Genomic DNA, 24,465 nt, shown 5'->3' on the forward strand with positions numbered 1-24,465 from the left:
AGACAAATAACTAAAAGCACCGCCCAAACCTGTAACTCCACTGCATACAAACGCACAAAAACTGCTCAAAATTCCAGTGCTGCTTTCTCAGCCCTGAGCCGCAGACCTCAGCCCAGCTCACAGCACACCCCTGAGACCTCATTTTACTCATTTTATGTTCACCTCTCCTTGCCCCACGTCTTAGAAAAGATGGAAAGATTTGTGTTCGTTGGCTTGGAGGAAGAAATGGCCACAGTCTTGTAGCTGACTCTTTTCTGTTCTCTAAGAAGACACTCAGAAACTTAACCCCAACTGGGCAGGCTTCGCTTCCGTGCGTCTGATGTTTCAGCAGACAAAACAGCAGGGCCGGGCAGTCTCCTAAACACCCTGGCCCTTAAATTAAGCTTGAGCCCACGCAGCAGGGGCAGGAGAGGGGCTGCTGCCCTGCCCTACCTCTCAGATCTGGGACAGAAAGTCGGGCTCAGCACGGCTCCCACAGCCGGACAGGCCCCAGACACTCCTGCTCGCTCGCAAACCCACCGGTTTGCTCAGCCTCTACAGCAAAGCCTGCCAGAACATCTCATGCGTTCAACTTCCAGAAATAATGTGACAGCACTTGAAGATTTGATTGCTCTGATTATATTATTATTTGTTGAATACCAGTAATAGCAGGCAAAAGAAAACTTTTCACTGCCTGGCTGGCAGCAGCAATGCAGTGACGGTGGTACCGAGGAAACCTCTAATTTCCCAGGACTTCCCCATGGCACTGCCATCCCCTGTGGGTGCAGGGGACAGAGGGGAGCCGGGGGGCCCACTTGGGGTCCTGGTGGCCCTGCTGCTGGAGCAGCCCCAGCATCGGCCCTGTGCTTGATGCCGGTCAGCACCACTCCTCACAACCCGCCCCACGCACTTCACACTCCAAGCAAATCTGCCTTTTTTTCCCCCTAAATCTACTAGAAAATCTTCCAATCCATTAATTTTAAAGAAATTGGCTGTTTCCTACAGAAAAAAACTGATGTGCCTGGTTAATCTCTGGATCCCTTGTATCAGGGCTTTGTCATCAGGCAGCTTTGTTTCGTATGCACCACTTACTCCAGTAATCAGATGAGATTGCCGAGCCATCGTGTTATGGTAGAAGGCTGCTCTCTGGCTGCAGAGCTAACATCCAGATAAAGGGTGCTGATGAGTGTAACAGTGCTTGTAGTATTTTAGTAGCAATATTTATGCAGCTGTGTGAATGCGCTTCTTCATCTGGGGGCTCTCCATACAGGCAGGTGGCTGGGAAATAGTCTTGGCCTTCCGTATTTTAGCAGTAAGGCTTTTATCTGCATTTCTCAAATTAAAAAATTTGCTGCTGCCAAGCTCAGCCGTCAAGAAACTCCAGGAAGAGTTCCCAGGGCAGGAGGGAGTTTGTCACCTGATGGAGCACGACAGACAGGAGGGAAACGAGCAGGCGTGCTGCTTCAGGGAGAACCAGCAAGCTTCCCCAGGGGCCCGATGCTCCTCCTAACCACAAGCGATCCTCTGCCTGTCAATAAATACACCTCCTCCCTCTCTCCCCTAACTTTCCACCCATCCTCTCTGCTGTAACTTCATTAGTAATAATGTCAGCAGCGCCCCGACAGCTGCAGGTGATTTCAGCTCTCAACTCAGACATAACCTGACACAGAGCAGATCTTCTGATGCAGCCAGGCATCAGGTTTGCCGTTTATCCTCCCCAGCACAGCAGCAGCACAAACCGATCCAGCACACGACCCCCATCCTGAGGATTGTCTGCGAGAGCTGCAGAGCTGCGGGGCACGTCCCTCCCTCAGGGCACAGCACGTGCCCAGGACAGGACCGCAGGAGGAGCGGCTGGCAGCTACACAACGCCCAGCTCACACCCACGGGTGGGCCAGCACCGCTCCTTCGCCCCCAGAGCCCTGAAATTTGTTCTCTTGCCCTTGCAGCAGCCAGGAGCAGAACTCAGCAGCTCCCAGCAGTGAGCAGCCCCTGAAGCAGGATTTGTTCTCATAAAAGCACTTACACGCATTAAATGTAAAAGAAGAAAAAAGTATTTTAAAGGGGAAGGACAGGATAATCAATTTGTATAACCAGCACCGCGGTGCCTTTCTCTGGACAGGGGTGCCTAGGTATTAGGTCTAGAGAAAAAAGTGTTCAGTGTATGAATGCCAGCATAGCACACAAGTAAAAATAAGTGCATCTTTTTTTCCTGCCAAATGAGTGCTAAGAAAGACATCTATTCCTTAATTGGAGCAAGAGCTTACAGTGAGTTCATTTAAGAGCATCATCTGTAGATGAATGAAATCCTCTTCGGATCTGGAGCTCGTTATTTCACCCACAGCCAGACAGGCCCAGAGCAGCTCCAGCTCCCCCATGTTGAGCACCCACAGGCTTGTGCTGGGCCCGGCAGCACCAGAACAATCTTATGAACAGCAAAAGGAAAAGGAAGCACTTCAAAGTAGGCAGGTTTTAAGTCCTCCCAGTCATGCCATTCACTAGTGCAGGGAGGTCAGTAACTCAGGTCTGAAAAAACATACAACTTCAGGGACTACCCTGTGCTTCCCAAACAGGGATCACTACATTTGTGTGGGTTTGTAGCAGGTTTTTTCATGCTGACTTACTCAGTTTTGGAGTGAAGAAGTTGAGGAAAGCATTATCAATAGCTTACTGTACATGATTTTTCCTTTCCAGCCTGTCACACTGCTGTAAACAGAAAAATCCAATGTATCTATGATCATTACACTAGAGCAGAATGAAAACAACGCTCGGGAAAAAAAGTTAATCTCATCTCTAAGCAGTCACCCTAGACAGTATAGATTTGTGTTGGGATCTTCCCAGAAAGAATTGCCAAACCATAAGATCCGATCAAATTGCTAGTCATAACAGATGACAACAAACTTCTGCTGGAAGCAGCACGGCGGAGGAGTGGGAGCCGGCTGCTGAGCGCCTGGCAGCGGCAGGCCCGTGGGGAGCGACAGGCCTGTGGTGGCACCGGGCGGCCCAGGACAGCCCCGGCCTCCCCCCGAGCACAGCACAACATATCCACAGACTGCCCCAAGGCCCTGCTGTAACACTTGGAGGCTGTGGCTGCACTGGTAGAGGCTCTTCTACCAAGAGAGGAAAGCATTGGGCCTTCACCTCGGGCCAGCTCTAAGCACAACGCAGCTCTGGTTTGAGCTGAGGAGAGCTCCACACGTGGCGATCCTCTGCTGGTCTCCCCCAGGCTCACACAGACATGGGACTGCTGCAGCACAGCGCTGAGAAGTGCAATGTCGAGTTTTACACCATTTACGGCTAAAAATGATCCAGCATCCAGCGCAGATCCTCACTTGTCTTGTCTCACTTGCAGCTCGCACTGATAGGGCTACTCTGCCCTCCTGCAAGGGGCACCGACATGTTTAAATATGTTGTAATTGCAAATGGCATACTTTTAGGGACATTTAAGTTTAGTAAACATGTTCTTTTCCCTACTGATAAGTGATATTCGACAAAAACCGGAACGCTGCGTGCTGACAGATTTTGCTCATGCGAGGAGCCTGAAGTCAGTGAGCTAGGCGCACTCTCGTTATTTCCTTCCTCAATGTGTTAATTTTCCTCCTTAATCCAAACATAGCTTTATGCAGTTATTAAAGTAGTTTTAATCCAATAAGCACCATGGATCAAAGGATATCCCAAAGGCACAATTCACAGAAAAAAGCTCATGTAAAGTTCAGCAACATGAAATGCAAAGCCTATTTACTACGGAGGTAGAAAAGCCAAAGGTAGGAGAGCAGACGTCTGTAAGATGTGTCTGTCAAGCTCTATTCCCTGTGCCATAATGCCATCTATCCAATTAAAGTACATTTGACTAATTACCAGTTAACACACTTCAATTAATTTAATTAACATGTAATAGCATTATATCATACAATGATAATACTGTAACTTGTTTTGAGATTAACTTCTAAATTACCACTGAACATATCCATTCCTAAAGGAAATTAAAATGCAAACATTTTCCCCTTTTCTTTCCAGGGCCTTTTAAGAACAGAGACTCCAGTTCTTGCAAAACTGAAGTCATTAGGTTAGCTTATGGGTTTCATGAAATGCATAGGTCTCAATTCACCAGAGACAGATCTTTCTGGATTACAGAGAGCAAATCCCAGTGTTCTTCCTGTGGCAAGGCAGCCCCGGGGGACTTCATGTCAGCCTCTACAATTCTGCCATGGTCTACCAGAAAGCACCAAAAAGGTGGGAGATGTGCTGAGCCCCAGGCCACTGTCAAACCACAGCCCCTGCAGACACAGACACCCCTCCTTTCTGTTGCAAGTGCCTTAGTCACAGTCCAGGTATCCCTTAATTGTAGTCCTTTAATCACACCTCCAGATATCTGCTGAGCATCCACACTCAAACCGTTCTCCACTATTCACTGGTCACATGCAAGTCTTTTCACTCCCTGTAGCAAGAGCAAATGTTGCACTTCAATGCCTTTTCTGACTCCTTAATAGCTCGTTTGCTCCACTGATAAGGCTCTTGGGTACACATCTAGAGCAAACACTGAGCTCAGTAGTGCTTCAGCACAGCAGAGATATTAAAAAGATGGTGCAGCGGCACCAGTCAGCCCTTACATACTTCACTGCTGCGCAGAGCTTGTCGCCTCCCTCAGCACCAAACTCCGCACACAGGACACGGGGTACACGAGCTGCTCCTGCAGCAGGGGAGCTGCTCCTTCACTCGCGTGCAGGCGCGTCAGTGATGGGCAAAACCAGACACTGCTTCCAGCAGAAGTGCTGGAGTGGGAGGGATTTCTTTGAAAACAGGGAAACAGTTTAATTCTATCTTTTATGAATAAAAAGGAATGCATACATTACCCATTCTGAACAGATCCCATGCTTTCTGAATTTAAAAAGTTGGTTCTAAAGAGAAATTCCAACTCTGTCAAATAAAATCAACTTCTTTGAAGTTTTCTTGTGATCGATGTATCACAATATTTCTGATAAAGATGACCTAATCAGAGGCTACATTGCACCAACTGAAACGATCCCCATAAAAATCATCATGCCAGAATTTTTCTTAAGAATCCAGTTAATGAAAGGACAAATAAAATACCAGCATTATTTCCAACCTTTGAAAGTTTCCTATCCGAGCAGTTCTTTTAAGTGCTAATTAATCAAATCAGTGATATTTTTCTAGGGTCAATGATTCATTACTGCTGCACTAGTTGAAGCTGAAGTCTGAAATATGAAACTAAATAGATCATATTTCTTCCATAGATGGTCAAGCTGCATTTACAGGGAGGGTAGACACTATCTGTTGAGTCAAACAGATTCTGAATCACTTTTTCCCCCCTTTCAATAGCAGTGCAGAATTTGTGAGATTAGATTACCAGAAAATGTTCTGCTGATGTCTAGCCAGTGCTTGACCAGTGCAGACGAGCATCACTGGGCTCACCCTTTCTTGTAACCAACCCAACATGAGCCCAAACGGGCTGAAGGACAGCATGTTCCCAGCAAGGTTAATACCTGAATTTAGCCATCACCTCCATACAGGAGGAAAGTCTGTTTTTGTCTGCAAGGATGGGGAAGGTGTTTCTGAGTTCAGGGCTGGCAACAGAAGTCAGCTTTCTGCATGGATTGAGAACAGGGAGTGGATGCAACTCCACATTGGCCACCTCCCTCCATTCTGCTCCCCCTCCATTTTTTTAAAATGCAAGTCCAGAGATTAAAGTTCAAAATAACATGTTAAAATAAAATGAAAAGACAATAGTGTTAAGATAAAAAAAAGAGCAGTCTCATAGAAGATTACCAAAAAGGATAAGATATAGAAAGAAGGATGAGACTGAGAGGACAAAGATGGATGATTAAAAAAAAGCAGGAAGAATAAGATGAAGGAGCAAAGCAAATAAGAAAAGGAAAATAGAACAAAGGTCATTTAAAAGAAAAACAAGTTTTAAACTATCTTGCAAATTCATGTCTCTCACATGATGAAACCAAGGTCAGGTAGAACTAGATCTTTACCAAATGCTTCACTTGGACATTGAAGGCCACCGATACATTTCTACACAGAAGAGAAGAAAGGAAAAGTAGCTCTAAAAAAATCTCAAAACCAAACTTGGGGTGGAAGGGAAACTTCAGCAGATGTGATGGCAGCAACATGTGCAATGTTATGTATGGAGATTTTATACATTTAACAGTTAACTAACTTCTGTATGTTATCCTCAAACTTTGTAGTGATCAACTGCACGCATGTATGCCAAACACTGACCAATTCAATTTATCATCATATTCCTAAACAAACACACTCAGACATTAAGCTAATGCAACTGAGTGTTTGAAGAATTTGTCTTCATCAACAAAACAAAATACACAGGTCTTTCAGATCCTCAGATGGAGGGAAACATTTGTGTAATCTCAATGTCAACCTCAATGCCACAGAAAAAAATAGGAATTGACATTATGAGTTATTACAGGCTATTAGTTTTGTGATTTTGTTTTTAAATGTGTATCTTCAGAACAAAAATCACATGCAGAAACTTCTGCCTGCATAAACAATCTAATGATAGTCACAAAAGAAGGTTGGCTGCTTTTGTCAGGCTGCGAATGCAGCTGCCATGAGAGCAGCTCAGCACCTCCACCTTTAACCATCTGTACGAATTTAAGGATTGCCAAGGACTACACAACATCACCAGTAATGCTGCAGGTAATAAACACTGCTCTAACCAGTAACCTGCTGGAGATTTAGAGACGAGTTAATATTATCTGATGCTACCAGAGAGGCTGTGGAGTCTCCTTCTCTGGAGATATTCAAAACCTGCCTGGGTGCCATCCTGAGCAACACGCAGTAGGTGACCCTGCTCAGCAGAGGTTGGGCCAGATGGTCTCCAGAGGTCCCTTCCAACCTCAGCCATTCTGTGATTCTGTACTTTCAGTGCATTTCTTCAAAGCTACCAACAAAATACTTATATTTTTGGTGATGCTATACAGAAAGCTTCTGATGGAGACAGCTAACCCATCCACCACCCCGCCAGCAATACCTTGGGAACATTAAATAACAGTTTCTGACAGTAACACAGCCTGTGTATGAATGTGGCATTTTCTGTTCCCAAGCAATAAACCTTTAAAATCTGTATAAAAGCCCAGATTAGCCAAGTAAAAACAAGAAGGACCTTTTTCAGAAGAGAACACCCTAATGGGTGCTTCAGTAGAGAAAAATATTGGCAATGCTAAAGGCCCTCTGAAACCCTTTCTGTGGTAGCCAGATTTGATAAGATTGTTGAAATTAAAAACATAATGTATATACCCCTGCTGCTGTTGCAATGTTGATTCAAACACACAGAATTGTTCCTTCTGGTTTTATTTCTCCCAGAGACTGTTTCAAGCAGGTCTGCCTCCAGGTACCTGGCTGGAAACATTCCCCACAGCCTCCCATCCAGATCATATTAATATTTTCCTCCAAAGGCACATCTTCACAAGACTTCGCTGCGCTCATGACTAGTAATTAAAAGATTCAGAAAACCTTCAGGACTACACCCACACACGAGAACCACATGGCAACCTGCTGCTGCCGAGCCCCTGATAATAGCCTAATTAATTTTCTATAAAAGAAGAAAGTTGATTAATCACCTCCGCAAACCAGCTCCTTCCTGACCTTCCCAGCCACACGTGGGCAGCTGCCTGCAGGGTCAGCGGCAGCTCTGGGGACAGAGTGGCCAGAGCTTTGCTGAAGACGCTGCTGTTGCTCTGCATGGGTTTTATTGGGGTCACAGCCTCTCGTTAAGCACAGGACTTCTCCAGGAAGAGGTCCCAGGGCTGGGTGGGCTGTGGCAGCTCCTGCCCTGGCAGCTCCGTGGCGTGCCCAGAGCTGTCGGGACAGCACGAGGAAGGAGCCGCCAGCTCGCTGAGGACAGACTGGCTCGTTACCGAACTGCGCCCAGGGAAGGCAGTGCCTTCTGGCTTGGAACCGCACAAACCGCCTGTTTGCACGGGGACCTGCCCAGCAGAGGCACCGCCACCCACAGCGGGACGGACACCAGGCCCTTCGGCAGGGCCCGCCGTGCCCCCCGCAGCCAGCGCTGCGCTAATGAGAGCCAAGGAAATGGGTCGTCTCCGAGTTGCCCAAAGCAGAAAGAGAAAAACAAATTGAAATGTTAGAATAACAACTTATAAAAAACCATTTTGTTTAATTTACAAATGGCTCTATTATCTACTTAGCAATCTTTGCAGCAATGGCATAAAAAGGATAAGAGCGTCAGATGAGAGGTATAGGGTAATGTTATTCATAAGCGAGCCTTATCTGTCTGTACAGCTTGCATATTTTCACAAATTGCTAAATTCTTTAACCATTCTGGGTTTGGAAGCAGAGAGATTCATGTCGCACCTCATTTCTCAGAGGAAATGGATTCATATTCCCTGTACAGCCAACTTCTAATTAGTCAGAAGTTTGCAGCTAGGTGATTTTGATGAACCCGTCACAATATTGAAACACTAATTGTGTGAATTAAAATAGAGTCCAGCCACCGGCACTCTTGGTAGAAGTCACAGGTAGCATTCTAAAAAGGAAAGGAAAAGGATAACTTGCTGACAAAGCATCTATGTTCCCTCAAAAAAAAAAATCTTCCATCACTGGATTATACAATGCAAACAAAGTGGCGTATTTCCCTCCCCGTTTGCTCTTCCACATGCAAATGACATTCTTCAACAACAAAAAAGTGAATTTTGAGCAATTATGAAGATATTCCTATAATATGGCATAGCAAGAGCTTCGAAAGCTTTAAATACAAATAGAGTCTAGTTTTTTAATATGTTTTAAATTGCAGATTAAAGTATGCCACTGACATTATGACTAATTTCTAGTTTAAGGTTTTTTTTTAAGCGAGAGCTCCCAAAAAGTCAAGGTGAGAATAGTTTCAAGGGAATAACTAATCTACCTGCTCCAATCATTTCCTTTAAAATGGCTTTCTCCAGTTTACTGGATCTTTTATTTCAAAGGAAGCAGTTTACAGTTTTTCACTGCAGTTTAAGTGATTAATAACTAAGCTCATGGGGTTTGATTATTTTTGTGGTTTTTAAAGGCCAATCTTAATATCGCCTGTTTGATGCTCACCTACAGAAATGAGTAACGCTTCAAACTAAGAGCACAACAGGAAAATAGCACGCTAAGCCAACACTGATTTGTTGAGATTTAGGCAACCGTTCTGCAAACAGGAGCAGTTCCTCCTCTTCTCGGCGCGCTGCTCCCCCAGCAGGGAGCCGCTGCCCCCACCACAGCCCCCTGTCCCCCTGGCAGCCCCCCTTCGCCATCCCCATCCCGAGGGAGGTGCAGGAGCTAATGAGGCCAGCGCTGTGTCTGCTGGGGATTTCGTGCCAGCAGCTGCGGAAAAACACTTCTTGAAGACACCTCTTGGCACACTACTACTTGCTTGGCTACCTTTACACACCATTTGACACTACAATATTGAAGTGAAGCTTCCTGAAGGCAGAGATCTCAGAGACACTGACGAATTAATTTATGGCTAAGTAACTGTGGAGACCCCTTGGAGCCCTGCTGCCCTCCTCCCCAGCCCCTGCAGCATTGCAGGAGCAGCAGCGATGGGCACCCAGCACAACTAGGGCAGAAACACAGGCCTGAGACATTTGTTCATTTTATACTCATCTCAGCTGCATTTGGTTAAGCTTTGCAAACTTAATATATTAACAGAATTTAGCACCCTAAGAAAAGATCAGCTTCCTTTTGTGCTAAGCAGGACGCTTGCTTAATAAGGCGCCCAAGCATTCTCATGAAAAAAATTAAACAAAAGGAATATCCTTACCTTATAACATTGGGAACAGAGGCAGGATGAAAGTTCTGCCCTGGTTAATAGAGGTAATTTAAGACCAACCCAAAATCTGAACTCAGGTGCCCTCAGCCCTTATTTTAATCAAGGTATTCTCTCATCCTCTGCCTTCTGTTCCTCGCTGGCTGGTAGCCATTCAGTCTTTTCCGCTTAGCAATGGGCCATTACTGTTGTAATCTAAGAAATCCATCCAACATTTCAATAGGGACAATAAAGAGAGCGATTAGGAAAAGTTAAGCCCCTCTTTGCAATGTGTTCATAGATGAAGGGATAAAAGTATGCAACAAAACTCAAACAAGTCCCAATAACAGGCAATATTTACAAGATATACTTTGCCAATGGTTCATTTAACTCTGCAATATCTTAAACTCACTCATTTGTGAAGCGAATTATTCATAAGGCAGTTTATTGCAAATAGATTAATATTCATTGGACAGTTGGCAGAAGATGTACGCTTAAAGTCTCTGAATTATTTGCAAAATAGAAAAGCCATCATTCTGTGAATTTTGGACAGAGAACTGATTGCAATCAGCATTATCCAGAAGTTCATTAGACATCGAAACACCCCGTGTAGAAAGACATCATTTAAGTTAATCACTACCTGGCTGTCAGGCGGAGAGCAGCTTGCTGAGTTCAACATTTTATAGCCTTGGATTGCACACTACATCTCTCTGGAAAGCGAGGATTTAGAACTGTGTTCATACTGCTAAATAAGATATGGCTTATTAGAAGTAATATTTTTAGTTTACATACACTTTGAAGTAGCTCATTCCTAAAGTGTTTTAAAAATAACAGCTTCCAACACAGCTTGGATCTATGATCTGCCAGGCTCTCAAACACCTCTCCTAGCCTTCCCTCAGGGACAACCAGACGATGTATTTACTAGCCAGGCCTGCACTTCGACAGCATTTCTACAAGTTCGGTCCCTGGCTCCGCTTGGTTTCTGCGCCCACAGGAGTCCCTGCCAGGCCAGGAGCTTCCAGCGCTGCGGGGTGCTACTGAAGCACTCGGTTCTTTATCTGGTGCCGAGATCCCCAAAGGGCCATTAGCAGAAGAGATGTATGTGTTAACAGTAGGGTAAGGTTCCCCCGGTGAGGCAGAAGGGGCGGCAGGCGGCACAGCCCGTGCCCGCTGCGAGGCACAGGCAGCCCCTCCTCACCCTCCCCGTGCAGGGGTGCCTGGCTGCCAGCATGGGGGCACGAGAAGCTGCCACAGCCAGGGAAACAGCCCCTGCCATCCCACTGAGAGGGTCACGTCCTGTTACAGCTGTAATCGTCACTGCTGCAGAGCAAACAAGTCAGCAAGCCATCCAATTAATCAGAGATGCACGTACTTCTCCAGTCATTTACCTGGCTCGAGAATAAAATATTGGCAACATCCCCCTCTGTACCTGTGTTAACCATCAGCTCTGTGACTGTAGGGAAAGCATACATTAAGCTGTCAAACAACAAAATCCAGCAATGCTCTGGTTGTGAAGTGGCAGGGAATAAGAGAACATGTCTCAGGATAATAAAAATACATTTGTGCTTCTAGAACTTGTCTAATCCACAAGTCCCCGAAGTTACAAATGTTGCCTTGTGCAGTAATTACTGCACTCTGCTATTATAAATGGTTATTTTCCTCAAGTCTTCCACTTATTCATGCACTTTTTTCCTCAACTTGAGAGCAAAATGATGCCCCTAAATGAGGATTTTCTCCCACTTGGTTTTGCCCTGTGATGAAGACAGAGAACATTACCTAGCAAATAAAGCAAGCACACAGCTTGTACACCTTCATTACAACCTGCAAAGGGAGATTTCACCTTGAAACCCACTGCTCCTCTGACTGTGATTCTCGGTCAGGCTCACCTGGAGATCTCTCAGCAATGCACGTAATGCAGGGTTTCACAGCTGGCTGTATGAGCCACCAGGTAAAGTGACCTGATGATGTGTGGCTAATGGTGACAGCTGCAAACGGATGCCTCTTACCTCATATACTACCTCACTCAGGGAAAAGAGTTTAATTGTGGCTTCATTCAAAAATGTTTTTAATGCACCAGTCACAGCTGCACTTCAGCCAGTAGCACATCCCCAGCAATACAAGGGGCTCTGCTCAGTGCGAAGAGGCTCAAGTATCTCCCGTGAGGTACTTAAAATGACACATTTCGGTCCGCTTGCAGAATTTCGACATGCTAAACAGGCCTCTAACCCAGCCTCTGATCTGCTCCTGCCTCAAGCAGGGACCCAGGCTGCCACCACCCGATGGGGACCAGAGCCCCTGCCCTGGTGACAGAGTGAGGACCACAACCCCGTGGCAAAGGGTTTGTCAGAGAAATACCAGGGAAGCCAGAAGGCCTTATTCCTAAATACCAGGGAAACCAGAGGGCCTTGCTCCTCTCCTCCCAGTCCTCCGCTCAGAGGCCTCACGACAGGGGCGAACCAGGGACTTCAGCAGGTGATGCCACCACAACCTCCAGCCTTGTTCTTCCCCACTCGTGGCCTCCAGCTGCAGAAGCACTCCGCTGCCATGCCGGTAGAAAGCCCAGGTACCAGTATTTCACCACGCTCATTTAGCTTGCCTGCTACAAAATTATGCTCGTGGGGACAGTGCTTCACCCCGAGTAGTGGAAAGGTGATTCCCAGGCACAGGGAATTTCTGTAAGCTTGAATCCACACCCTGAGAAAGGACACTCTCACCGCTTCCCCTCCTCAAAAAATGTTCTGAGAGTTTGGAGGAGAGTAAGGTACAAGGAAATCAAATTAGCATAAACACTGCTCAGAGTAGTACCTAATTTCTTAAAATACTACCCACATATAAGTGTCTACAGCAGCTTCAGGCTTGTTCCCCGCTCGCCACCACTTATGGCCCATAGTCTAACCACACCACGTTACTCCATGGGAATCCTTGAAACCAGATTACTTAATATATGCACATGCAAAATCATCGCACATTTGAATTTCCTAATGAGAACAGAGCTTTTCTGATAAGGCTATTTTTGGTCTAGGCATTTATAACTACCCCATACCAAACTGAAGAGATGCTACAGTTTACATATTCCTCCAGCACCTGTATAAAATACATGGCTAATGCCAAGGAGCTCATAATAGATTGCCCCTAAAAACCTGCTTCCCTAGGTAAGGAAAAACAAGCAGCAGCTGAAATCCCTCTGTGCATTGTCCCCTTGGTGGAAAAAGTTTGAGGATTTTAAACGAGGTGCGACCTCAGGGAGCAAAGCCAAGCTCAAGAAGTGGTTATTTTCATCACTTTCACCTAAAAACCTGCGTGCACACTGACACCCCTATTGTTGTAGAAACAGCTGTGAGCCCACGCTTTGCTTTCTCACACAGCAAAGATGCAAAAGCACTGTTAGGAGACACTGCAGCTATGACCTGGGAAAGACAGCCAGTAAAACATGAAGCTCTCAAAAGGTAAGCTCAGTGCTGCACTCAGATTACGGACTGGAACGTTTCACCCCAGCACCATGCCGGGATGGGTAGCTGCAAAGCACCACAAGCAAGCAGCCCGTGAGCAGGACCAGAGGCATGAGACCAGCCAGCGAGGAGCAGGAAGAGGAGGGCAGCACCCTGATTTTACCATCCAGCCCTCTTCCAGCCTCTGACCACCCCCGCTGGGCTTCCCCTCTCACCATCACAAGTTTAACATTAAGACAAGCACAAGTGTTATTCCACATGCAAAAGCTAAGACCATTTTGTTGCCATAAAATGATGCTTGGCCTAGCTCAGAGTTAGGCTACCTACCTACCATTAAATAAATTAAGTTTCAGGCACCTACTTACCCATAAGTTGTGCAAGAGCTTTTCAAAGGAATGCCAGACACACACTCCTGTAAAAAAAAAGTCTTCTGCTTGCCAGTTGCCAGGAAGGTACAAGGGCACAACACCTGTAACAGGTTATTTTCAGCTCCAGCACTGGCCCAGCCTGCACACACAAGGCAGCGTCAAGGGCCCCAGTGGCTGCAGGAGGATGACAAAAAGGCACAAACCAAGCCACAATACAAATTCTCAGGGCACCCTTCGAGGCAGCCCCCCCCCTGCTGACCACCCCTCCAGAAGCAGGGGCCTGCCCTACCCACCCTTTTTATCCCCTCTTGCTCCCCCCGCTGCATGGGGGTGGGATTCCCCCAGGTGTGGGCAGTGAAGGCGATGACCCTCCCGACCCGCCCTGGCAGCTCCTCCTACACATGGGGCAGCTCTGGGTGATGGCAGCCGAGCTCCTTTGGGTGCAGCCGGGCTCCTTTGGGTGCAGCCGGGCTCCTTTGGGTGCAGGCCCGCCTGACCTCACACGAGTCACAGGCGTACAGCTCGGGCACGCTTCGAAGTACAGTTAGCAGCACACGATCTTTCCTGTTACAATACATTTCTAATACTGCCATTTCATCACATTTGCTTTGATTTGGATTTTATCTGTTAAAAAGCTGCAATGAGAATTTGATTTCTCTCTGCTTAGCCCCAATCAGCTCTCAGTGTTTGCTTTCCCATCTCTTATCTCCGATCTCGCATTTTCTTTCTTTCCACCCCTCGCAATCACGCCGACTTTAAATCCATAAAACTCCCTGAAGTTGCCATGCACAAAAAACGGCTCGGATTTCTGCAGGAGCGCAGAGAGCACAGCTCTGTCCGCGTTACTGGCTTTAACAGACGACACGTCCCAAGCCCGCACGCTTTCTGCTCTGTGTCAGTCACCCTGTGGCTGGTGGCACGCACATCGTGTCCCCCGGCCAGGCATGGGGCTGGCTTACAGCAGCAGCGGCCGTGGTGGCTCTGGGGCCCTGAACATACACGCTGGGTTTGGTCCTTTGTTAATTTTTTTAATTTTAAAAATTACTCAAATGTTTCTGTGTTTTGTATATGTTAACTGTACATTTCTCTGAGACACGTACAAATGGCTTCAAGCATCACAGTAACAGGGTAATGCCCTCATCTCCTGACCACAAAAGCACCACGACATGACCGAACCCCGTCAGGGCTCCCCGCACGGCACCGCTGCCCAGCGAACGCCCGGCCCCGCGCGCTGGGCTGCTCCCGTCCCCTCCCTTCCCGACCGCGCCTGCGGCACGCGGGGATGTCCTCCTTCGCCCTGGGCTGCCGTGCATTTTCCCATGCTGCAAACCCCGACAACACGGGATTGAACTGAGAGGAAGGAGCAGGAGGGGCAGCAGGAGCCTGGTCCCTCAGCCGTGCCATGGGTCTGGGGGGCGGCGGTGGCAGGGCCGCGGCATGCAGCAGTGCGGCGGGGTCGGGGCGGCGTGGGACGCAACAGGAGGATTTGCTAAGCCAGCCTTAAAGAGGCTCGGTGGGCTTCAAAATCGGGTTTCAGCCCTCGGATTTTGAGCCTGCTGTAGTAACAAGAAGACCCCAAGGTGGGTATGAGTGAAACAGGTTGGCAAAGGTGTGCACGCACTCGGTTTACTCCTGGCAGCGCTCAGCGCACAGTTGCCTTCTCCTCTGGCAGCCTGCTGGAGTCCTGCTGGAAAGGTTTTTAATACCAACGGGGGAGCAGAGAGAAAGAGAATCGACATGATTTGCTAGAAGCAAAGAGACTGCATGCACACCAGTGTGATGCTAGATGAGGCTGTCTTCAACAGGAGACGAGGCAGCATCTCTGTAACATAAATGAACTCATCGTTTATTCCGCAATCGCACTTTTTTATCCTCTCTTAGAGGGCACGCGGAACACTGATGGTGCCACATCTGCAGCATTGGCAGCTGAAGTATTTTATTTATCCGTGCACCAGGCGCGGGAGGTATTTGGGCTGTCTGCGCTCCCCCAGCAGCCTGCTCCAGCCACCTTCTGGTGCCCCAGAGCTCAGTTCCCGTGGGTGCCCAGCCCTTGCCCTGTCTCCTCAGGCTGCGGGCTCAGCCCCAGCCCCGCGGGCAGCTTCGTGCCGCAGGTGGCAGCTCTGCTGCTCCCCTCTTCTATACAGCCAAGTCAGTAGCTTCTGTCTGGATTTTGTATAAAAGGAGCAAGTCCAGCTACTCCCCATGGCTGCAAGCAAAGCCTGCTTGTTCTGGGTTATTTTCTTTCCTATCCTCCCCTTGTTTAGTAGCCCCATCCCTGTATACTTCTGAGAAGAAAAGAAAAAAAAGAAAAAATTTCCTCCAATGAATACTTTGATTCCATGTTTTCTAGCTCCATTATACAATGAATGCCCTTCCTGCATATTTACTGCTTCCTTTTTAGCTCTTAAAAGGCAGAAAAATGGTTAAATGTTTGTAAAGTCTTGTCCTACACTTCCAGAAGTGGAAAATAAATGAAGTGAGTTTCATTTCAGGAGGCTTTTTCTGATATTCCCTGGGGCAAATTTTCTAAGCAGCCGCAGAGTCGGGTTGCATCAAGCATGAACAGTATCGTACATATATATATGTATATATCTTAGGTTTCAACATTTGAAGTCATCCCAGCAAAATTCCTCTTAATTTTATACGTTGCATTAATTTCAAGTCAAGTGCGTGCATTATGGTTAGAGTCTGCTGAGTCAGGACTATGCACATCTTTTCTACTTTTATCATTATTCCTTTATGGTTTCACAAAAATTGAGTCTTGTTATAATTCAACCACCCTGACTGATACCGTGTAATTTGGCACAGAGTCCTTCTTTATAGTTCTCTCCAAATTCACCTCTTCCTACAAGTGGGTGTCTTTCATTATGGCTGACATTAATACTGAATGAACTAACAGCTGCTTCTTGCTAATGAGCCGGAGCAAAAAGAAATATATCTCCGTGGCTGCAGTTCCCAACTTGGCAGCCTGCCTGCTGAAATCTCTCTGAAGAAATCTGGCTCGCTAGAAGCTGGGGTCTAACATGTTTTTGGTTTTCTGTTGAGTTACAGCAACATTTTGTACGCTGATAGTGTATTTCTATGTGGGAAAAGCAGGAATATACGTTCCTTTAATTTATATTCCCTACTTTAAATGTTAACTGTAGTAACAAATTTCTATGTGATCGTGACACAAGCATCGCAGTGCCTAAACTCTCTAATATTCTCCCCATCCTGCTACGGGCAATGTTATAACACGATAAACAACCGGTAGACGAAGAAAAAAAGCAATTTATGCATCAACAACGCCCTTGCCACACGGGCCGGAGCAGAGGGACCTGCAGAACCGTATTGCTGGCCGTATCCGTGCCTCCCCAAGCCTAGATACCCGGTGAAATCCTGCCCTTGAGCGAAGAGGAGTCCTGCCGCCGGCTCCCAAGGCCCCAGCTCTCGTTCTGGGTCCTCGCTCTGCCCCACGCAGGCTGCAGCAGCTGGCTCCTGGGGGCCTGTGAAAGGTTAATACAAAGCCTCTCACATCACTGGATCATGACAAATGAGCGTCCAGTGCAGACAGACGGGGGCTGCCTTCGGCATGGGGGGTGTCAGCAGCGTGCCCGGCTGCCCAGGGCAGGCGCTCACGGGCTGCGCTGCTCGGAGCACGCCAACACCAACCCTGAATCCAGGTGGCATTGCCCCTAGCAGCACCCAGGGGTGCTCTGGGGAGGTGGGAGAGCCCTTCCCTCGGGTCTGCCACCAGAAAGGGGAGACGTTTTGGTGGTGGTAGCAGCAGCCTCCACCTCTGATGTCCCCTGACCAGAAATGCCCCCGTGGGTGAGGGTGGAAGCAGTCTGCCAAAGCATCTTGGGGATATCTCATTTATTTGGCTTTGGTTTTACAGTCCTTGACTCCTCGCTTGCAAGCACTGAGTCTGAGTAATAAAAAAAGGGAAATAAATCTAGTGGTGGGAGAAATGTCCGATGAGTCTGTCCAGAGAAAACTGCCACTGGTCCCTGAGGACGAGGGCTGGAAAGAGCATCAGGTTTGGACGAGCATTTGCAGAGCTTTTGCCATAGTCGAATGACAGAAGAGTAAAATTTTCCCACCTAAATCAAACGTGTTTGCACACTTTCCCCGTTTGTTGCATGCTTAGCTTATCCTAACCAAAGTTTTGCCAGCTCCTGGAGAAACAACATATGGAAGGACTACTCTGAGCTCGTTCGGCTCCGCGCAGCGAGCCCCCGCGGCGAGGGCAGCGCACGGCCACACGTCCTCTGCCAGCGGGCGCGGAGCGGTGCCCAGCTGGCCCCCGGGGGCACGCAGCACCGGCAGCTCTGCCCCTGTTCTGCCATCCTCAGGCGGCTTTCTTGAATAAAGTCGGGTAGATTTTTAATAACTTCATTAAGATAAAGGTCCCTTCAACCTATATGAGAGAGATTTTCCTTTGAAATTCTGATTACCAACAGGAGCAGGTTGCCGTGTGAGTTTACATCAGAGGGGAGATTTAAGGTTAAGGTTGCAGTTACCCAGACTTACATGGACAACTGAAACAACAGCAGAGGAAACACTAACTTTACTGTAAGTAAGTGAAGGATTGAAACAAGGGTCCCGTTGTTGACCGCGTTCAGCTGAACCTTAGGAACGCCGCTTGTCATGTGTCCACGCTAAAACAAGGGGCTGGAGACCCGAAGCCTGAAGGGACCTGAGCAGAGGGATGCTGCACGGCGGGCTCAGCACCACGAAATAATGCCTTCTGACATTGATCTGAAAAGTACGGCATAAAAACAGTCAACGCTTCCTTTTCTAAGAGCATAACTGCAAAGTTTCTGACAAGTTCAGTGTTTTTTGCAGCATTAAAACCCTGCTTTAACCAGAGAAACATTTCCCCAGGAACATTTTCCTGTCTAAAGCAAACCAAAGTTGTCAAGTGAAGCTTAAAACATTTCTGCTGGAGCACAGTGGTTTAATTTCTGACTCATTTTCATGATTTACATTGACTATTCAATAACTAAGAAGTTCGGAGATTAATTTTACTTTGTCTTTGCTTCAAATATATTTGATGACATTACTTAACAAATAATTTGAGTGGGGATTTTGGGGGGGACAGTGCAAGGGACTGGTGAAAAAATTTTGTATGATAAACAGAATAGCAAATTATACTGACTTACTGTATTGCGAAGGACCTTTGAAACATCGTCTCTTGTTTAAATTCAGAAGTTTGAAATGCAAAATATAGAAGGTTTTATTTCTCCCTTTTGGTGAACTAAATAAAGCATCATGGAATTAGCTTTTATTATTTAAATACAAGGGGGCAATGTGAGCTGGTGCAGTCTGAATGTGAAGCAGGGAAACACGTGGATTGGAACAATTAGTGCAAAAACCATCTGCATCTCTCGTTAATCACGGGTACCTTCTAGTAATGGAGGTGGTTTTTCTTAACCTTTAATTGGAATTCATTGAAAAAGCTTTGCTTCAAAGTAAGTGTTAAAGCTATTTCTGAGCTTTCTACTTGCACCTCTACCTAGTTAGGAATCGATTGGTTTTAGGATATTCTGAACAACAGCTATTTCAAGCCAGAGGCTGGACTTTTACAGAAATCCCTGCTGCTAGCGGTGTGAGGACACCAGCTGTCCCAGAGGCAAGCCCTGCCTGAGCCGGGGTCAGTGCTGCGGTCTGTGGCTACGCTGCTGGGCCGCGCAAGGACCTCGGCTTTGAGAGCACGTTTGCTAGAGAGGAAGAGCTCTGGTGGTCATCCAAGTCAGCTACACATCACAGATGCTTTTAATAGGAGGGTTATTAACATTTGAGATGGCTGATAATGTGCACACACCCCGACCGTCTGAGCGAAATGTCCGAACCCTTTAGAAGCTCCGTGGTTGGGGCCGGTTTAGGAGCACCGGCAGAAGGCACCCGTGGAAGCAGCAATGCACACGAGAGGCCTGCAGGGTGGATTGCAGTCTGTAATGTTTTTAGGAACCCATTTTCAGCTTATTTCAGTGACACTCCGCTGCTCTGTCTCTCAGTATCTGATGACTTCTAACAGGGATTTAAATTAGCTGTCGGTATGGGGAACGAGATTAAATCGGAGGTGGTGTTACTGGGCCATCGCCGCTATAAAAGCTATTAGGGATGTACCGATCCTGGCGGTAAAGCAGAAGCATGAATTGGAGCTCAGCCTCCCGCAGAGACCTGCAGTGCAGAGGTCCCTGCTCCCACCTGGCCTTTCGGGGTGACACCTTCACGGTGGCAGCTGGTGGCTCCTCAGAGTGACCTCTGCCAGCACGGGGAAGCGCACACAGGGGGGCGTCGGGCTAGAGACACTGCTGGGGATGGCACTGCTGGGGGTGGCACTGCTGGGGGTGGCACTGCTGGGGGTGGCACTGCTGGGGGTGACACTGCTGGTGCTGTGACACGGCTGGTGCTGTGACACGGCTGGTGCTGTGACACGGCTGCCCAGGATGCCTCACCCCCTTTATGTCCCTGGAGAGGTTTAAAGAAAAAACAACATAAGAGAACTCAGAGCCCAAAATCAGAGTTTAATGTCCGTATAACAGTGCCTACCGTCCCCCCGTGTTCACAGCAGTAACGCCAGCACCTCTGCCCCGGGGGCTGCCCTCATTGCCACGGGGCCGTGGTTCCAGCACCCTGCCCCAGGCCAGGAGCTGCTCACACGCCACGGGGGGGCTGTCCTGGCCGGCAACCGGGGGGTCCTGCCTGTCCCTCTGCTCTGCTCTGCCCCCCCTCACCTCGCAACACGCCTTGCTCCCAAACACCTGGCTTTCACACCGCGCCAACAGCGAAGACGCCGTGCCAGTAATCGTTTCACATTGCTGTCACCGGGAAGCAAGCCCGCCGTGCTCCGCAGATTGCAGCCGTGACGATGGTCAAAATATGCCATCCATAGCTCCCCATCAGAAAGCACAAAGCATTTGTATGTAGCAGTGCTCACAAAAAGTGCTGAAAAGTGGCAGTATTACTTCTAATTCCTTTCAGAATGGCACGTTATTACCAGGGTATTAGCTGAGGTTTCCAGTTTTCCTAGTTCTTCTGATTTAGGAAAGCAATGTGAAGATTCCTAGACACTGCACATGAATAATTTAGGTATCACTCAATTCGTCTTTGAAACACTTCACGATTCTACCAGGATCATGCAAATGCTGAAACTACCTTGACACATCACATCACAAACGAAAATGAGTAAATTTATAGTTAAAAGACAGGTTAATGCCCAATAAATCTCAAAATATGGATCGGCAAGTCTGAGAGCTGCACACCCTGAGTATGTATGAGATGCAAACTTTTCATGACTGATAGGGTGAGAGGCTGTAGTACAAGGCTGGGAGACATCCTATTACTGCTGATTTAGGCTAAGAATCCAATGGAAACTGCTTAACACCGGGCACTTTAAAAATCAGAGGATGTCGTTGTGAGTTTAAATAAAGATTTAGAGCCCACATTTACTTTCCTGTCTCTGAAGGTGTTGACATTTATGAATAAGGATTTTGAAGTGAAAGTGTGTCATTTGCAAGAGGGCATATCAAAGGAGGGTCCTGAGTCAAGGAGAAGCCATAAAGTCAAGAGTAAGGCTAGGGTGGATGGAAACATTCACTCATACGGAAGCTTTTTAAGAGACAATTTCTCATGAAAAATGAGAACAGGAATGGAATAGGAAGGGAATTCGCACGCACGCAGGCAGGCTGTATTCGTTTTGAGCCACATATCCTGGTAGCATCAGGATCACAGATATTTAGAGCAACAAATCTGAGTTGGCAAACCATCTTTTTTGTTCCAATTCTTCTGTTGTGATACATCAACACTTCCCAGTGAAATGCAGCTCACAGAAGCCTTCAGAATAGATTTAGTTTTATATCAATAGAGAGCTCTAATTCAGTGGAAGAGGATGCAATTGAAACATCACCTTGGCTTTGCACCTGGCTGTTATTGCTTGAACTCAGAGCTATCCCAGGCTCTCAGAAAATCTGCATGAAGAGAGGTTTGGGGATGCAGCTGTGTCTGTAAGCAAGCGAGCCTAGGTGCTTCTGCAGTGCCTCAGTGACAGCGCAGTAACAGCCCTTTAAATTCACCAGTGCGTCTTACCTGTTATTAATTTTACAATAGGAGGAAATGTTAGAAGTAAAACCCTTGCTTTAAGATTAATGTTTGTGAGCTCAGCGCTAAGTATTATTTACCCATAAATAAAATTATACTGTAGTCATTGAGTCTACAATGGCTACACATTACTGCTTCCCCTGCAGCTGAAACGTAATTCTGCAGAAGCACTCCCACCGGTGGGCTGGCTGCCTGCTCCTACCAAACGCTCCCCGGGAAGTTACTGGAGATATTTCACGGAAAGGACAGCAGAATTAGTTGTGACTAGTTATATCAAAGGAAACATAGATGGAAACTTCTATTCTGGGGGGGGTGTCCTGTGCATCCTGCTCCTAACCCCAAGTAGAGCTGGACCCTGTCCAACGTCCCTGCTTTAGCCCAGCAACACTGCTTGCCCCAGCATCCTGCACACGTGCACCCTTCTCCTCCTCCTGCCCTCAGAGCATCCTCAATCCTCGTATCTCTTCCTGGCACCAGAGCCTCCGTGCACCGAGATGTCCCGTGGCTCTGCCCTGGTCACACACTGCTGCCTTACAAACCGTGCTGCTCTCGGGACCCGGCTGCTTCATCCTCACCTTCTTGTTTCGTATCCAGCCCTCGGCAGCTGTTGAACTTAACCTGGAGAAGCCCGATATTTCCCCCCATGAGTTTGCACCACAGTTTCTCTTCCGGCTCCCAGGTTTTTGAGCAGCTGTCCCGCTGTGGCTGGGCGCTTGGTGCCGAACTGAGAATGAGACAAGGCAGAGGTGCCAAGGGAGCTGTGTCTCCGGGGCAGGAGCAGCACTCCTCCGGCTGCTGCGGAGACGTCCCCAGAGACCGAGCGCTGCCGCTGACCGCAGCACCTCAGCTCCTGGAAAACGCATTTCTTTGGCCTTGCCATCTTTGCTGTAAATACTACTTAAGTACAAAAGCTATAAACCTATTTTTTAACATTTTCAGATCTTAAACATACACCCAGAACCTGACACCAGCTCCCTACACATCTGTAGTGTTGACTTTGTATCTAAACATCTCTAAGTGAATCTCTCTGAAATTGTTTTTCAAATACAATTTGACTACGTCTGCAGCTGAGAAGATAGGGCTGCCAATGCTTGCACAGACTGCTGAAGGATTTCTTTTTAAATAACAGCTTTTTCAAATTTCAACAGCATAAGTAAACATATGCTTTTAACAGTGCTCACCTGCGGCAGCACCTGCGTGCCGCAGACTAAAACTCTCAGCAACAGATTTGCAATGACGGCAGCGCAGCGACCAAGCCCCCGTCCTGCGGGAGGCTGGAGGGGACGAGGCCTGCGGGTGCAGGATGCTCGGCTGTGACCACTCGCAGGGCCCCAACACAGCCCCAGCAATGGCCTGGGCAGCAGAAAGGGCACGACACAGGCCTCCGTCCTCGCCAGGGCTTAGCTGTGCAGCGACCCAGCAACAGGAGCAAAAGTCCTCCGTGTTACGGTGGTCCAGGGCTGAGACGCAGCAACAAGGATAAACAGATATCTGGCAAGAAAAAATAGCACAGCATTTTCCTTATCGCTTCAAAAAGTGTCAGCTGAAATGAAAACATGCCCTTTCCAGGAGCCATAGACCTTTCCGTCTTTTTTTAACTGAGCAAGCATCTGCTTTGACAATGAAGGGAGAATAACGGACCGAGAAACCATACGTGTTTATTTTTCCCGTTTGTTCATTTGAAGACAGAAAATAGACGGATGAAGAGTCCTTTTCCCAGTCTGTTTAAAAACTCTGCCCACCCTTTCATCAGTTAACACAGCTATCAGCAATGTTTTTTTCCACTCCATAAAGGGAAAGAGGCTCCTCCTTTACTGCCCTAGGAACACAAAGAACCTGTATTTTAATGGAATTTGTATAAAATGTCATATTTTTTTTCCCTGAAGAGTTCAAAGTTTTCAGCCCACTCCTGCTGTGTTTTTGCTGGTTATAACATTTGGGTTTCCATATTGATGGCAGGGGAGAGCGAAGACATTGACAAACCTCCTCCTTCCTCACTTTGTACAACATCACACGGGGCGTGTTGGTATCTACTGAGAGGAAAATCCTGAGAAAGGCATTGTGTGGGCATCAATCTCAAACTGTGGTTTCCTTCCCTGCCAGAAGGAACACGCCGAAGCCCAGGACCACGAGATCTTCCAGCTTCGCATTGCGTTCCATCTGTTCACCTCTGAGGCCTGCTTCTTTTGAAAGAGAATAAATGTAGCATATTAAAAGATAATATTTCAGATTTTCCAAGACTACTACTTCATGGTCAGGAGCTCCCAAGACGTATCCTTGCCATCTGGAGTTGTTATTAGTCAGTCAGCAGCAGTGTCACCCTGATGATACATTACTCGGTAATGAGAGCCCAGCTGCCTGAACGCATTTGGGAGATTCGGGCTCTGTACGGTCGCACTGAGGAGCTGCACGGAGCCGGAGCGGCCATCCTGGAGGAGAGCAGGATTTCTCCTGGGGACGGGGTGGCCCCCAGCAGGGCGCAGTGGGAAGGTCCCGTTTGGTCCTTGGGGACAGGGCTCTTCTGGCAGCCCTGAGTCCCGAGAGCTGCTGAAGAGCCCCTTGGCGTGCTCAGTGGAGCCTGGCGCATCCTCTCCCCCTCTCAAAATCCCTGTTGCTGTTCTCTGGAAGACTGGTCAGCAAATCCCACTATTCCCAGTGCCTGCCCTTATGCCGTCTTTGGTCAGGGAGGATTATTTTTCAGGGCAGAAGCCACAGACAGGGCTTCGGGGCAGGGTCAGACAGTGAGCACACTGCAGTGGCCGGCCACGCTCAGGACAACGAGGCACAGAAGACTTCTTCCAGTCTCAGC

The 24,465-nt window shown here is 47.7% G+C and overlaps 1 long non-coding RNA gene across 1 annotated transcript; it reads right to left on the reverse strand.

Moving 5' to 3' along the window:
* Nucleotides 1-2,473: 2,473 nt before the first annotated feature.
* Nucleotides 2,474-16,078, reverse strand: LOC310902183. Its single transcript, XR_014586541.1, has 2 exons — nucleotides 13,569-16,078; nucleotides 2,474-3,359 (listed from the first exon to the last, which is right to left on the reverse strand). It is a non-coding gene; the product is annotated as an uncharacterized lncRNA (long non-coding RNA).
* Between the last annotated feature and the right edge of the window lie 8,387 nt (nucleotides 16,079-24,465).

This window comes from Anser anser (assembly GCF_964211835.1).
Source record: "Anser anser genome assembly, chromosome: 7".
NCBI lineage: Eukaryota > Metazoa > Chordata > Aves > Anseriformes > Anatidae > Anser > Anser anser.